Consider the following 18,055-nt stretch of genomic DNA (forward strand, 5'->3'; position numbering starts at 1 on the left):
TTTGTAAAAATGGTGTCAAAAATTATTGGAAAGAGCTATTTACTTTGTTTTTTCAATACTTACTGCCAATCACATGTTCATTAGTAAGTAAAATACTGCTACTACAGGGGTTAATTTAAGCAGAAACAAAGCTTGGAATCACTGTTAAAGTCAGTCTGAAAAGTGGACTGATCATGGAAATCATCTCCTCTGAGATACTGGAGCATTATGTTTGTCATCCTAAAGATGTTTATTTTGAACTATATCATTTGTTCATTTCATACAATAGAGTTTTGGCCGAATTTTGTACACTTTTCACATCCAGGGGTGAGTTTAACAAACTGTCATTCACTTTCTTTGGAAACCATTACATAACATTACTCAACATCAAAAACTTCATTCACAAAAAACAGATCCTTGCACAACTTAATCTTTGCCTCAGGGATATTGCTTAGAGTCTTAGCTTTTTATGATCCCTATTTGTTAGGAATTATCTTCAAATTCTCTTAGAAAATTACAAATAAGTGAGGCTACATGAGCTCGGTTGTTACGCATTACAGGCCAATATGAGTGCCTCGTTAAGAAATTAAGTGCTAATTAAGCAGTTAATTAAGAACTTTATTTTTGGTTTTTTTTGGCTGAAATATGTAACCTAATATCTTATTCATAAAAAGAAACAATTAGATTGATGTTAATAATAGTTTAGACTGAATTCTACCAATTAAAGGATCAGTGGTGGGTACACAATGCAATTGGTAGGTCTAATCTTGCTTATGACCTTTAAATACCTTCAGCTTTCCAAAAATGTATACTTTTGCTAGTTTAGGGTTGACGATTGTAAATATAATCTAATTAGAAACTCGATTGGTGTAAAAAGTCATAATATTTGTGATGTAACGCTAAGGGTGGCGAGTTCAGGACACACGGCCTCCTGTTTTAATGATGAATTTGCGCTCAAGACTACACTTACAGCTGTACTTACCTGTAAATATCTCATAACGATAGCGCCATCATTATTGTGATTCATAACATGTTTGTAAACAAAACATAAAGGACCAAGTAAGGTTCAAAAAGTCATTCAACATTCAGACTAATTGAGACTAACCTCAATATTTTACCGTGAACACACACGTTCTCATCAGAGAACTCCAGAGATGATGTGAAGGAGTTGACTTCATGATTGATCAGAGGTCGAATCAATGAAGTGTACAGTGTCGGGATGTCGAGGCCCTGGTTCCGGTTGAGTTTCGGCTCCAGCATGCATGAACATTCAGTCGAAAACATAAAGGATTTCCTACTATCCCTACAAATTACGAGGTTTCGAAGACATTCGAGGTTTTGACTACTACAATGTCCCCTTTCCATCTCATAACATATCCGCAAATATGATCATTAGTCGTAATCTTCAAGATGATTTTTCACATTATTATTGACAATAATATCAATGTCAGGTGTACTAATGGTAATTTAAATTTACCTCCGTTCAATTTTCAAAAATTTTGAATATATTATTTTGTATAAAGGCAGTGGATGTAATTATACATGTATTTTTTACTACAAAATCGACAATATACCTTCAAAATGTATTTGAAAAAACAAACAAACATTGATATAACCTAGATTATATTTAGTGGTGCCTAAATATTCTAAGAAGACTCTGTCAGAAAATTCAATGCACATCCATATATCCCAAGTCACAACCAATCAAAACATTAATGCTAACATGGGATCATGTCACAAATCCCAGGCCAGCGCTAAAACTTATAAATCAATAGCAATCCATCACACAAAAGCCCACTGGCAATGGATAGTATTGAGAGACAACATGACAATATATCTCCGCCCTTAATGTCTCCCACGTTTCCGAAATCAGAGCCAGGATTCTGAAGGAACTTGTGTAAAGGAAGTACAGAAAGACTGATACCAATTTCTTTTACTTTCAACACATTTTGCCAATATTGTGCTTGACATGTTCATTAACCACCTGCAGTATATTTCGGAATAGAATCGGTTTGAGCCAACTTGTATTTACTATTTTAAAAATTGATATGTAATGTTCATCATCATTGTCGACATGACGTAGGTGTGTTTGATTGAGTATAATATTCATATTAAAATCACAAACGGACAACTTATCTTAATTTCTCAATGTTTGTATGCTAAATCTTCCTTCAACACACCCCAAAAACGGACCAATTATTATAAACACAAGCGCGCAACCCACACACACGAAACACCCCCCCCCCACCCCCATATAGCATAACGCTAAGTAATTGGCATCTTTTACGAAGTGGTTAGTAATGTCGCAAAGTATAAAATAATAATATAAAGACCAATACTCGTGATTTTCCATAAGAGCGTAACTTTAAATCAATTCCAAAGACCTTCGATGTTTTAAAGGAACATTTTTTTGCTTTGTTCTTCATCCCGTCAGATGAATTGAGCATGCGTAGTAGCTTACTAATCAGGACACATTTAACGCCCAAAAGGGTCGGATACACAATATATTTAGTAATATTATCTGATAAATACATGAATAAATAAAAATGCTTGTATGATAATTTAGATAACTGCTCATTACTCTGACTTTCTTGCTCGCTTTTGTTATCTGGAAATTATCATTGACATAATTATGTCAGTGGCGTGTTTGACGACTTGCTTATTCTATGTCTAGAAACGGCTCTAAAAATATAGTTACATTACAGTTAAACAAAGAAAGTAACAAATCTTTCCATTAGCTTATGAAAGCAACCATTCTGTCCATTAGCTTGTGTTTAGTTTAGAGTAGCTCTTTTCATTGTTATATATATTCACTTAGTATTCTCCTAACTCTCCTTTGAGTGCGGTATTTTTGTAACATTTTTTTCTCACTGAGAATTCTAACCAGGGCCGTCGCTATACCGTTTTGTAAGGGTGTGTGGAGAATAATTATTGCTGGTATTAAAAATGTGTCGACAGAGTCGAGGGCGAAGCGTGAGCTCAAACGGTCCAGGGGCTCGCCTTGCGCCACTTACAGTGAGGTCCATATACGTAGCGAGTCACCGACGGGAACAAAATGTCCAAATGGTCCCACTAATTATCTGCTACTAATTAAAGAGCTCTAAAATGGTCCAAATTGAGGACAATGTGTTCTAAAATCGGGCTAAAGGAAGATGCACATTACAACTTTGTCCCGGTTCAAGTGGTTCAAACATGTCTCCCTCCTTCCATCCTGCCCCCGGTCGGTACGCCTGTGGTGGGGTTCAGGAGTTCAGGGTTCAGGACCCAGTGGCCATAGTTCCCGGAAGCTCATGATTTCCCCCAATATTTCTGTCGATTGAGCAAGGAAGGGGATCTTGCCACCCTGCCCTACGACAATACTCTATTGGCGCTGATGGGACGCGCACATATTTCGCAAATCTTGCATAATCATTAGCTCTTTGCCTATTTCGTATAATAATAAAGAAAACAGGAGCACCAATCACCTATCATGAACTACATCACCTAAACGCACATGGCCATCATAGGGCCTATAACGAACCCCTTTCTCATATAATTTGGGAGACAATCTCATACTCTCACCCCTCTGTCACCTCTCTCCCTCAATCTTCCCACTCACCCTCCGCTTCCCCCTCTCTCCTTCCTTCTTTCTCTCGGCCCTCTCGCGACGGCCCCAATTCTAACCTACATACTATTTAAGGACTTCATGCCACGTGGACTATTTTTTGGTAAGAGGAAAACTAAAATATCACTAGGCTTTTTCATCCCTCTACTATGTCTTTGCTAACACTTGGACGTTCTCATTTAAGGCTGAGTTACTTGGTGGTTTATTTGGCCATTTTAGTATGACGGGTACCGTGGCTTGCATTAAATATCACTACTGTTTTTATGCGTTATGAATTATGTGTTTGTTTTAATTTTCAACTTCAATGCACCTCCAAATCATGAAAACTACTGTTAAACTTGGTTGTGGTTATTACTGTAATGTATTTGACCTTCGTTATTTTTAGCCATCTCTTGAATTGAAGACACTTAGCTTCACTTTATGTTTCTAAAGCACCTTCGCCATATTCGCCATAAATAACACGAAATCGACCAGTCTCCGGCGTAAAAATGTCATGTGACGTCGCACTCTTTCACTATCCACTAAGATATAACAAACTAATTACCAGGCATCTCAGAGCAGGGATTCAACCCACAAACTGCATAATTGAGGATCAACTGTGCGTGCGTATAAGAGTGGTAGCATTATGGTTGAATATTGACGGATAGAAGCACAGCACAGCTAGCGCCAACAAGCCCGTCAGTCGTGCTGCCACTGGAATACTTGTAGTCTGTGCGTCATTATGTTTAAGAGTCACAATCTTACTTGGATGGCTGCATGGTTGGTCGCATCTGTGTGAGGGAATGCTAAAGAGAACTTAAATCCGTAGTTTTGCGGCGTAACAATCTTGTAATGCCCGCTGCATACGAAAAACAACCATCGTTTTCTACATGTACCAAAGAACTATTTTTGGAAACTACTACTTCTGTGTTTTCCTGAAATAAATGTGTGCAATTTACAATCCAGCAGCGTATCTGTATCCCTTCTGAGGCAGTGTATTTATTTTAAAACCGCGTTTCATTACTTTAAGTCACTGGTTCTCCTACTTTGTTCTGAATCTAGGGCCAAATCAAGAAACCCGTTTGTGATTCGGTTTGTAACTGCCTGCCGTTGTATTCATTGGATTTAGCGAAACGCTCCTGAGGATTCTGTGAACAGTTTTGAAACTTGATGATCAGATATATCTACTCGTCGGCCTTTTTCTTCTTGAAACACCCGAGACTTGCTATGAATCACGTGTAGTGGATAATAAGTACGGAACCTTTGTTGTAAACAGTTGGAAAAGGCTCAACGGTTAATAGGTTTCTGTATCTAGTGTTACTATATTCACAAGTTGTTGTTCTCCGTAAGTATAATTAAGTTCGGAAAAGAAATCACTTTAGAAGTCAGGAAGTGATCCTTATTTATGAACCAGGTTATTCAAGTATTACTTTTGGAAGGTGGTGAGAAAGAAGTGGAATAATTGGTAATGCCAATATACTGCCATATTTACTGCTGTGTTTTAAACATCGCGTGGTCACTGGAAAGTGGTGTTTCTTCTGGACGGGCAAACACATATCCATGTATACATGTCCAATAGGGTAAAGCTTGCTTTGGAAATTGCTTTTGGTGTTACTTGGTTTGTAATGTTTGGAGTACAAAAGGTCATACCTCTTTTTGTGAGAATACCACTGACGTTTTCGTCACACTTACTGAGAGTTTTTCCTCTTCTCCAGATCAGCCGAACTAAGAATATGTTTTTATTATTATCATTGTCTACATTATCACGTGATCACATGTCGGTACGTTTCCCATACGCCAGAAAACCATTCTCAAACTGTTTAGAGCCGAATATGGTTCAACCTGGTTCACTTAAGCATTCAAGTTCTAACTTTTGCACACAATTCCTCGGTAATTTCTATTGTCAGTCAGCGGTACGGCTTAGAAATTTAGAGGTTACCTTTTTTCAAAATTGTCAAAATCTTTAGGTCGTCAGTACATGTGTAATCTTGTGCCCCTCGACAAGTTGCTTATTCCACTCTAGGATATTTTATTCAAGAGGACAGATTTATCAGCATTCCATGTCGGTTAATGCTATTGGATTTGCGGTTCGGTCGTCTTGGAATTAAACCTTATTGTCGAAGGTTTTTGGTTTCACAAATCTCTGACTCAATGGCTTTATTTAGTTTCTGCACTACCAGACGAGATGAATAGGTAGATCTAACGTAGTAGCTGGTAATACTCTTACAACGTGACATTGCTTGTTTTTGTGGTTTGTGTTTCGTTTATAACCACTGTAAGAGTGATCTTTTGCTAGGAGATGCGTGGTAAAACCAGGAATGTCTTTTGCTTCATAGGATTATGTTTGCAACATTAATACTGATGTTCCATTATCCTAATGTAGATGGATTAACAATACTTGTCCGTTGTGCCGAATATATGTACCGACGATATCGTTTTCTCTAAAATATGAGTAAATATCTACGTTTTATTTGGAATTGAATAAAAGAATTTTAAAACAAATATATATATATCGTTTTCTGCTTGTTTCAGATACCTGCTTTGATATAACTCATACAACTTTGTAATTCACTGAGTGTGTATGCTTGACGAAACGTTGAACTATAAACCGCAATACAAGTGTCACTTTTACAAGGTGGAACAATACGTGGAATAACCATGGATAAGATAATTACTAACTGGCTCATCATCCATCTCTTATCGTGTGTCGTATTTTTTTGGCCATTGCTGTTCATTCAGTCTCCACAAACAGTAAGTTTGATCTATTTACTTTACTTGTTTTGTCTTTATAAATACTTGTTTCTCTGTGTAGACGTTTGGATAATACTTGTCTCGCTAGCCTTGTCGGGAAAGGGGCTTTAATTTGCATTTAGCTGTTAACGCTTCTTTGGAAAACAAAAACCATTCACTCTATCTTTTCGCATCCAATGTGATATGTGTTTAATAATATACCTCAGTAAGAGGAGGGTTATAACACCGATCTTGTAATGACATTTGTCAGTAGATATCCACGAAAAAAGCTTATTCCCAAAATTTCAGTTGATTCCGATTTTGCGTTTACGAGTTGTGCATGATTGTGTGTGTTACACTGCTCCATAGGCCAGTGTGTTGTAATTTTGTTCTGGTACACCGGGACGTAATTCAAATTTGACGATATTTTTGCTAAATGAATTAATCTGCAAGAATTGTTTGCACATAAACATTATGTAGCCAGAGGTTTCCAGTGGTATAAAAGTCTCAACATCTCACAAAATCCCCCTTTAAATAAGCGTTTGTGACATACAATGAGTCTAATTGTACCAGTTGGGTTTATAAATGTAAGATGTACACATTACACTCATTACTAATAAGAATCAACAGCAGCTTAATGGGACTAAAAAAGTGACAGATCCTACACCAACATTTTTTTTAATTTGCTAAATGCTACCGCTTTTTATGGATTCTGTACTAAACCTATGATGTAAAATACAGTCACGGTAAAGCAACATGTTTCTCCTATAAACATAGAATACGAAATTATATGAACCAGTTTAAAAACATTACAGTCTATATGAATCTGCCCAACAGTAACAATGTCGGATTTTGAAGATGCGCAATTTGAGCAGAATCTTAAGGAAGTAAAGACATGTTTTACATGTCAAGAAATCATGAACTGGTGCGTCTGTTTTAGATGCAGACATTATTTTGCTAGACATCCTATTTCTCCTTTGGGATGATATTATAACGGCTATTATGCTTTTCAGAACGTATCCCTAGAGGAAAGGAAAACATTTTAAAAATATTGTTGTAGTGTGTTTTCATACAAAACGTTTTAAAACGATTTCATGACCTTTATATAACCCGACATTTTAATGTTATTAAAACGTTTTTACCTAAACCCAAACCCAAAATATAACTTATTTAAAACGTTTTAAATAAGTTATATTTTGGGTTTGGGTTTAGGTAAAAAAAACGTTTTAATAACATTAAAATGTCGGGTTATATAAAGGTCATGAAATCGTTTTAAAACGTTTTGTATGAAAACACACTACAACAATATTTTTAAAATGTTTTCGAAATGTCATTGTAAACTATTTTTGCAAACATTTTTGGCCAAACATGTTTTTGGAATGTTATTAAAACGTTTTTATACCCTTTATATAACCCGACATTTAAATGTTTTCTGTAAAACATTTGTGTTTGCTATGCAGTAAATTACCAACAAATGTTATTTAATGTTATGAAAACGTTTTATACCATTAATGTACCCTTTATATAACCCGACATTTAAACGTTTTCTGACAACCTTTTATAACCTTTTGCGAATGACGTCGAAAACGTTTTGTGTTTGCTGAAATATGATGTAAAAAAACATTCAAAACTTAGGATTTGGAAAACATACACACAAAGACACACACACATCCGCACAACAAAACAATATTCCACATAATTTTAAAGCAATTTCTCAATTATACATCAATCTAAGTCTTTAGGTGCGCGTGCCTAAAATACCTTTGCAACACGCCTAGCATAAAGCCTTTTGACCTATTTCACGAAATTCCAAAATCCCCCCGATAGCTCAACACGTCAGGCTAATCAATCTGTTTCATATGTCCCTGTTTTGTTCAGCATCAGTTGAGTTCGTATAAACCACAAGGACCGTAATGCAAGTTTCAACTGGGTAATTGTAAGTGATTGACTGGCATATTCTTGTAAAGTAACCTCACTTAAATAACGTTGCATTCCTAGACATTTTATCATATCCTACACTTGTAAACAATCAGATCACGTAAAGCAGTCTACTAAAAGAACACTCTCAAGAAATATCCCCTGCCATATATGCAATTTGCCATTTCAGCGCACCTAATATGAAGCCAGGGAAAAAAAGATTCAGATAACCTGAAGCTACACCAGTAAATTGCCGTACATAAGTGGTTTCATCTGCGAAGTCAATTGTAAATCGATGTAGGTCGCCATGATCGTCAACGTGCAAGAATTTATTGTATCTTCTGAAGTCATGTATATTACGTATTTAAGCATGAACGGCGCACAATTTTGACTTTTTCTTCTTTTTATAAGATGTTTTTATGTTTGAGTTAATTCCTCTCGGATGTTGCAGAGGCCTTCTATTACCGAAAGATAATACTACAACAAAATCTGACATGTTTGCATCTTGACATCTAACAACTTAATGTATTTTAAATAAAATCATAGTAAGTCTAGATTAGGAATGATACTTTTTAGAATTACAAGCAATAGTGTAATTAACACTGTACCTTATGTATCAGCTGGAATCAGCTGCCTTTGTCTACAAGGATAGCCGGTTCCTTTTCTTCTTTCAAATCCGGGGTGGTTGAAATTTTGAATTCTCATTTTACTCAAAATTTTTGTTCTTTGAAAACATGCTCTTGGAGCTCTTACTGCAGATGCTCGAATTGCAGGCTTATTTAATTTGGGATGGGGCTGTGATGGGTTTTTTTTCCCAATAATTTGTTTTCAAAAATCGAAAGGTGGGATGGTCCTAGAGGTGATTTTGCACCTGTTTGTCCCATTCTTTTCGCTGGCATTTTATTCTTTACTTTGTCTTGATTATTAGTATGTGCAATATTTATATAATATATTTATCTTTGTAATTGTATATGAGCCAGTGATGAAGCATAATAAATAAATAATAAATAAATAAATAGATCACAGAAGTGTGTAATGGGTTGATTTTAGTGATTTCATGGTGTTTAACAGTGTTCAACATCTAGGCGGGGAGCTCTAATAATGCATAAGGGTGCACGTCTGAAACCGTCATACCATGGGATTTAAGTTGACATGGTAGTACATAAAATAAAATAACATATAATAATAATAATTCGAGTTATTTTCAGCATTCATAAATTGAGGCACATTTTTTCAAATTATTTTCTGAAAATGTGTCTAGAAAGACTGAATTACGTAAATTCCCAGTTGCATATTTAATGGCATTTAATTGTTCAAGCAAAATGTACCAAATTAATGGACCGAAACAGTGTCACATTAAATAAATTACCAATAATTGATTCTGTTCACCTATATTGCATGTCTTGTTTACTCTTTTATTCAATTATTAATTGACACAATATTATTCTTTGTCTAGGTCAATGAATAATATAGTTGAAGTAATTGAATTTCACCGTCTATATGTAATATAGAGTGTTGCTGGCACTCTTTTTCAAATATTCATACCAGGTATTTAACTAGAACGATTTTTCTGTAAATTTAAGCATGCAACTTTATTTTGTACTTTGTAATGATCTAATTTTGGATATTCATGAAATAAACAAGAATTTGAAGTGAAGCTTGCAACTAATAAACAGACTGTTGTAAAAAAAAATGCTTAAATGAAGAACTTTTAAAATTGAATTTTGACGACCTCATTAGTAATGATAAATCATGTCATATACTAAAAACGAATAGGAAAGGTATATAAAGCGCGCTAGCTACAATTGCTTTTAAACTCAGAATAGACAAGATAAGAACCAGAATAAAATAAAATGTATCAATATACACGAATTTATGCCTCAACAAAAATTGACCATCCTGCTAGAGATTGTATGTATTGAAAATCAGTTACGCCATTCATTCACACACACGCATACTGAAAATAGCATTATTACAGCGCTAGAGCAAATTTAAATCCAGACAAAACGTGTTGTCATTTTGATAGATCCGTGTTATTGCCCTTTACTTTTAAAAAGAAATGGAGCAGAAATATCACGTTACAAGACAAAGAAGCCAATAAAATTATGGCATCCTACTAAAGCCTATGCGTGTTGTGAATTATTATTCCGAAATTTTAATTTAACATTACCGAATAACAAACCCTTAATTGTATTTATTTATTTTATTTATAACATTCGGCCGAAGCCAGGCTAATCCCAATAGTGCTCAGAGGCTACTAAATTCAAGGGATGCCATCCGGATATGACGGGACAGGGATATGGAAAGAAGTCCGATTTTAGATGCAGGAGGAAAACCGGAGCACCCGGAGAAAAAATTAAAAATCATACATATTAATCAACAAATTAAAAACCTCGCGTCGAGGTTTTGCCAAGTTTTAAAAAATAACGGTTACTTAATGAAATAACGGTTAGTTCATGAAAAAGAAGAAGTGAAATTTAGCAAAACGCGACGAGGTTTATTTACCCGTAAGAGAGCTCTATTGTATCCGCTATTGTATCCACTATTGTATTCTATTCATAAAAGCTACTGCAAGAATCGCGGCAATCACTGATCTTGCAGGTGTCTACCGCCGGCGTTTCGCATTTATTAACATTCAAAATGATCCCATACTCTTACAATTATAGACTTATTTCCGCTTTTTATATAATATTCAGAAATTGCAATTATGAAAACTACAAACTTTGAAAGTGAAAATATATTACCATCGAAAATATATCATACTTAAATTCTATAGAATCTATAGAGGCATTGCATGTGACGTATCATCCCGTAAATATGGCAGACTACTCAAATGCATTCAACAAAAGCATGATTGCAATCTACCGTGACAGTTCGTCTCACACACATAACCCTGCACTACGATCAAATAGGTTGATGACAACATTTGATTGAATGGACTGTACTCCGCCATAACTACGGTGAAGGACACCGGTTCAAATTCTCTGTTTGGAGCCAATCAATAATTTCATGCAGGGCCTCTATAGATACCCAACCCAGAAGTGCCCATTTATTTTCTAATTTTTTGTAATAGCGCCCAAATATCCCCGCAAATATCTTATACACGGTTTTATTGATTCATTTTGGGCATTTCAAAAGTTAGAAATCGTCAAAAATGGCAACATCCATTGATAGCAATGGTTGAGTAAACATTGTCTAAACACTAGATAAAAAGACAGCTTTGTACTACAGAGAAGATGTGAGGAAAAAAATATGTGCTGCCGCTCATTCAAAAGTAATCACGCTATTCAGGTTTAACAATAAAATACAATAAAGGGGTTCGAACCCATGGTGGGTGTGATACACAACTTGCTGCTTAATAGTTTTAGGGAAAGGTCAGTGTCTGTATATCATCATACTATGCATACCATGCATGCAGACCCTAACATCCAGTTATATTTCAAATGAAAATATGACCGAAGTTCCATGGCAAATTATAATTTCTGACGCTTGTTGACTCTTTCAACCTCTACGATTTATAATACAGACTATTTTCAATTCTCAAAATATCTTTATTAGGTTTGCAGGAAATGACAGGAAAATACATACAACAATAAAATAAACATGATAAACAATCATCCCTTTCCTAACAAAATCCTAAAACACTCTCCCTAAATAATTATAATTCGAAATAATAACACCTATTCATTTATTCATTCTAAACCTCTCGCAAACTGGAATGTGTATGTGGTGAATTGTAATTTTAATAACCGATATGGAAACAAACAGGTACTATAATATTATTCAAAATCAAGAATAATATCAAACAAATCCTCCTACTCGAACAGTACACTTAATTTAGGCCCGGATTTAGGCCTGCATTATGATTATAGACCTAAGGTAAAAAATACTTGAAGAGATAACAAGAAACCTTTCGTGCTTGGCCACTGTAGTGCTTGGCTGATCCTTGCTGGATGAAGGTCAATATTGATCTATTATGTGAGTGAAATCAAACACCGTCTCCTCGTTGCTACTCCCATGTAATCGAAGGTCGTAAAAATTAATCCGATAACAATAGAGGGTATTCATTACTACATCATTGATGTGGTTGCTCAATGCTCATGCATAAAATTCTTCCATGGGCTGTTTAGCTTAATCATGTTAATCGGGAAGTGACCTCTTGAAATGATATCATCACAAAGTGAACGATGTTATAACTTGGAGGGCTAACAAACCAACACCGCCAAATTCGACTGACGTGTGTACAACGTGAGAAGCTATGAGGAAATGGAACACTCGTTGTCTGATAATGCATGTGTTTATGGTTAGGATAGCGGTTACTTAGCAGCTCTCGTTCCGCTTGGGTTTATTGAATACACTCTATATATAGTCATCAATATGTCGTTTCCAGTCCCTGGCTGAACTATAGGGTTCAGCTATTAATAATTCTTTTACCCCATGCAGCTGATTGGGGTGGTTACAGGTCGTTTAAAAACCACTAACCGCGCAATGAGGATATCGAACATAGGCCCCCCACAGGGCTACAAAAAACTGCTAACCGTGAAATATGGATATCCAACTAGTTTGCCCCTCGAAGCTGTAAAAAACCACTCACCGCGAAATATGGATATCGAACTAGTTTGCCCGCAGGGCTACAAAGAACCACAAACCGCGAAATATGGATATCCAACAAGTTTTCCCCGCAGGGCTACAAAGAACTGCTAACCGCGAAATATGGATATCCAACTAGTTTGCCCTCGAAGCTTCAAAAACCACTCATCGCGAAATATGGATATCCAACTAGTTTGCCCCGCAGGGCTACAAAGAACCATTAACCGCGAAATATGGATATCCAACTACTTCGCCTCGCATGGCTACAAAGAACCACTTACCGCTATCTTTTTACCCCAAAAAAAGAATTAATATCTACCAAAACACGTTTCAAAACGTAAAAAGTTTAAAAATCTTTCCTGTGTGGCTTTTCACCCTTTTTTAAACTTGGTCCCATTTATGAAAGTTTCTAAAGACCCATACGAAGTCATCTTTAGGCTACTTGTTTGTTTTCTTAGTTGTCAGTGTTTATTTTGTAGAGTAAATTAATTAATGTTCGTGCTTGATTGAAGTTTTTCCGTAAAGACGTTATAATGTATATATTTTGATTTAAGCAAAAGTAGCAAATACTCACTTTGTTAAATTCTTCATCGTCTTGCGCGATCCTGCGCCTTATGTACAGATGTAGGGCCTATAATATGTAACAGGTTGACAGACAGTCAATTTGCTAAGTATATATAATACTCTACTACTCTTTATGAACACGCAATATAATGAAACATAAACCTTCAAATGTTTTTGATAATACATAGCCTACGTCATATTGCACCGCTTTCGAACAGTCTTAAACCTAATTGTTGCATGTAGAAATTAGGACTCATTCTTCATGTTATTACGGTACCACTTTACTGAATGGGACCAAGTTTAAAAAAGGTGAAAAGCCACACAGGAAAGATTTTTAAACTTGGCCCCTTTTTACGTTTTGAAACGTGTTTTGGTAGATACAATTGTACAGTGCCATTGTGAAGACAAATAAAATCTAGAAAATCTGTTGCTGCTTAGATTTTTTTAATCGTTGATCTTTACAAATAAAATTGGAGCACAAATCTCAGGTTACTGGGCGATAAAGTCAACAATAACGTTTAGCGGAATTTATCTGGGTCAATTCATAAAGAAAAATACCCACAAACGGCAAATTTAAATCCAGACAAAACGTGTTGTAATTTTTATAAATCCGTGTTATTGCCCTTTACTTAAAGAAATGGAGCAGAAATATCACGTTACAAGACAAAGAAGTCAATAAAATTCTGCCATCCTACTAAAGCCTAATGCGTGCTGTGAATTATTCCGAAATTCATTACAAAATAACCGACCCTTAATTAAAAGTCGTACATATTAATCTACAATTGTACAGTGCTATTGTGAAGACAATTAAAATCTAGAAAATCTGTTGCTTTTTTATTTCTAATTTTTCAAAATAAATCGTTGATCTTTACAAATAAATTGGAGCACAAATCTCATATTACTGGGCGATAAAGTCAACAATAATGGTTTGCGGAATTTAACTGGGTCAATTCATAAACACCCACAAACGGCAAATTTAAATCCAGACAAAACGTGTTGTCATTTCTATAAATCCGTGTTATTGCCCTTTACTTAAATAAATGGAGCATCAATATCACGTTATTGTACAAAAAAGTCAATAAAATCCTGCCATCCTTAAGCTTATGCGTGTTGTGAATTATTCCGAATTTCATTACAGAATAACCGACCCTTAATCAAAAGTCGTACATTAATCTGCAATTGTACAGTGCTATTGTGAAGACAATAAAATCTAGAAAATCTGTTACTGATTTTTTTAATCGTTGATCTTTGCAAATAAAAGTGGAGCGCAAATCTCATATTACTGAGCGATAAAGTCAACAATAAGGTTTTGCGGAATTTATCTGGGTCTATTCATAAAAAAGCACCCACCAACGGCAAATTTAAATCCAGACAAAACGTGCTGTCATTTTTATAAATCCGTGTTATTCCGAAATTCATTACAGAATAACCGACCCTTTTTTAAGAGTCGTACATATTAATCTGCAATTGTACAGTGCCATTGTTAAGACAATTAAAATCTAGAAAATCTGTTGCTGCTTAGATTTTTTTAAATCGTTGCTCTTTACAAATACAATTGGAGCACAAATCTCATGTTACTGGGCGATAAAGTCAACAATAACGTTTTGCGGAATTTATCTGGGTCTAAAAAAAAAAAAGCACCCACCAACGGCAAATTTAAATCCAGACAAAACGTGTCGTCATTTTTATAAATCCGCTTTATTGCCCTTTACATAAAGAAATAGAGCAGATATATCACGTTACAGGACAAAGAAGCCAATAAAATTATGTCATCCTACTAAAGCCTATGCGTGTGTGAATTATTCCGAAATTCATTACAGATTCTATTACCTCCACGACCCATTATTCAAAATCTCGCACTGTGATTTGTTGAAACGCGTTACGTGAGAGCCCATTATTCTGCAATAATGGGTCGAGCGCCGTAACACATTCTACGCACAGCATCACGCTTGGTTACGCGTGCAATAGTTCCGCGATATGCGCTGTCACTTACGCGTACGCGCTCTACCTTGAAGTAAACAACTTAAAATATTTGTGCTAAAAAATGATATTTTCTCTTAAATCGCACTATTTTCTGGTAATAGAATAGAAATAAAGGGTGCAGCATTATCCTTTACACGCAAATAATGTGTCCTCGGCAGTAAAAACGTTTAAATAATGGGTTCGGATGCGCCTCACCCATTATTTACGTTTTTACTGCCTCGGACACATTATTTGGGTGTAAAGGATAAAGCATTACCCTTTATTTCTTAAATAACCAACCCTTATAGAGTCGTGCATATTAATATGCAATTATACAGTTCTATTGTGAAGACAATTAAAATCTAAAAAATCTGTTGCTGCTTAGATTTGTTTTTATTCGTTGCTCTTTACCAAAAAAATTGGAGCACAAATCTCATGTTACTGGGCGATAATGTCAACAATAAGGTTTTGCGGATTTTATCTGTGTCAATTCATAAAAAAAAACATTCTACCATCGTAACCTATGCTTGTCAAATGCTTAAAATCGACAGCGGTGAACACTCAGATATTGAACATGTGATTCCATGGACAGAAGTGAAGTGTCAATTCAGCTGTCAAAACAAAACCTAAAAAACAACAAAATGAAAAATGCATTGCCGCTTTGCTTCATTACCAAATGAGTACAGTTGCAGATGCTGCAATTTTGCCGGACTCGTTATGTTTCGAAAACTACCATATTCTGTGCTACGTTTTGCCTTTTGCCAATATTAAACCCGTCAATGTAAACAGGTTTCTGTGTTTAGAATTTCATAAACCAAAATGTCTGAAAACTTGAGCACCTCCGCGTTATTGCCCTTTACTAAAAGAAATAGAGCAGATATATCACGTTACAGGACAAAGAAGCCAATAAAATTCTGTCATCCTACTTAAGCCTATGCGTGAATTATTCCGAAATCCATTACAGAATAACCGACCTTACTTAAGAGTCGTACATATTAATCTGCAATTGTACAGTGCCATTGTTAAGACAATTAAAATCTAGAAAATCTGTTGCTGCTTAGATTTTTTTAAATCGTTGCTCTTTACAAATACAATTGGAGCACAAATCTCATGTTACTGGGCGATAAAGTCAACAATAACGTTTTGCGGAATTTATCTGGGTCTATTCATAAAAAAGCACCCACCAACGGCAAATTTAAATCCAGACAAAACGTGTCGTCATTTTTATAAATCCGCTTTATTGCCCTTTACATAAAGAAATAGAGCAGATATATCACGTTACAGGACAAAGAAGCCAATAAAATTATGTCATCCTACTAAAGCCTATGCGTGTTGTGAATTATTCCGAAATTCATTACAGATTCTATTACCTCCACGACCCATTATTCAAAATCTCGCACTGTGATTTGTTGAAACGCGTCACGTGAGAGCCCATTGTTCTGCAATAATGGGTCGAGCGCCGTAACACATTCTACGCACAGCATCACGCTTGGTTACGCGTGCAATAGTTCCGCGATATGCGCTGTCACTTACGCGTACTCGCTCTACCTTGAAGTAAACAACTTAAAATATTTGTGCCAAAAAATGATATTTTCTCTTAAATCGCACTATTTTCTGGTAATAGAATAGAAATAAAGGGTGCAGCATTATCCTTTACACGCAAATAATGTGTCCTCGGCAGTAAAAACGTTTAAATAATGGGTTCGGATGCGCCTCACCCATTATTTACGTTTTTACTGCCTCGGACACATTATTTGGGTGTAAAGGATAAAGCATTACCCTTTATTTCTTAAATAACCAACCCTTATAGAGTCGTGCATATTAATATGCAATTATACAGTTCTATTGTGAAGACAATTAAAATCTAAAAAATCTGTTGCTGCTTAGATTTGTTTTTATTCGTTGCTCTTTACCAACAAAATTGGAGCACAAATCTCATGTTACTGGGCGATAATGTCAACAATAAGGTTTTGCGGATTTTATCTGTGTCAATTCATAAAAAAAAAACATCTACCATCGTAACCTATGCTTGTCAAATGCTTAAAATCGACAGCGGTGAACACTCAGATATTGAACATGTGATTCCATGGACAGAAGTGAAGTGTCAATTCAGCTGTCAAAACAAAACCTAAAAACAACAAAATGAAAATGCATTGCCGCTTTGCTTCATTACCAAATGAGTACAGTTGCAGATGCTGCAATTTTGCCGGACTCGTTATGTTTCGAAAACTACCATATTCTGTGCTACGTTTTGCCTTTTGCCAATATTAAACCCGTCAATGTAAACAGGTTTCTGTGTTTAGAATTTCATAAACCAAAATGTCTGAAAACTTGAGCACCTCCGCGTTATTGCCCTTTACTAAAAGAAATAGAGCAGATATATCACGTTACAGGACAAAGAAGCCAATAAAATTCTGTCATCCTACTTAAGCCTATGCGTGAATTATTCCGAAATCCATTACAGAATAACCGACCTTACTTAAGAGTCGTACATATTAATCTGCAATTGTACAGTGCCATTGTTAAGACAATTAAAATCTAGAAAATCTGTTGCTGCTTAGATTTTTTTTTTTTTTTTCTCTTTACAAATACAATTGGAGCACAAATCTCATGTTACTGGGCGATAAAGTCAACAATAACGTTTTGCGGAATTTATCTGGGTCTATTCATAAAAAGCACCCACCAACGGCAAATTTAAATCCAGACAAAACGTGTCGTCATTTTTATAAA

At 35.5% G+C, this 18,055-nt stretch overlaps 1 protein-coding gene across 1 annotated transcript in view; it reads left to right on the top strand.

Annotated features, from left to right (window-relative positions):
- The first annotated feature begins 4,270 nt into the window (after window positions 1-4,270).
- Window positions 4,271-18,055, top strand: part of LOC140137860 (uncharacterized) — a 102,970-nt gene continuing 89,185 nt past the window's right edge. Inside the window, exons 1-2 of the mRNA XM_072159663.1 lie at window positions 4,271-4,907; window positions 6,095-6,313. The gene's annotated coding sequence lies outside the window, so the exon portion shown is untranslated. The remainder of the gene's footprint in view (window positions 4,908-6,094; window positions 6,314-18,055) is intronic.

Source organism: Amphiura filiformis, chromosome 17 (genome assembly GCF_039555335.1).
Source record: "Amphiura filiformis chromosome 17, Afil_fr2py, whole genome shotgun sequence".
Classification (NCBI taxonomy): Eukaryota; Metazoa; Echinodermata; class Ophiuroidea; order Amphilepidida; family Amphiuridae; genus Amphiura; species Amphiura filiformis.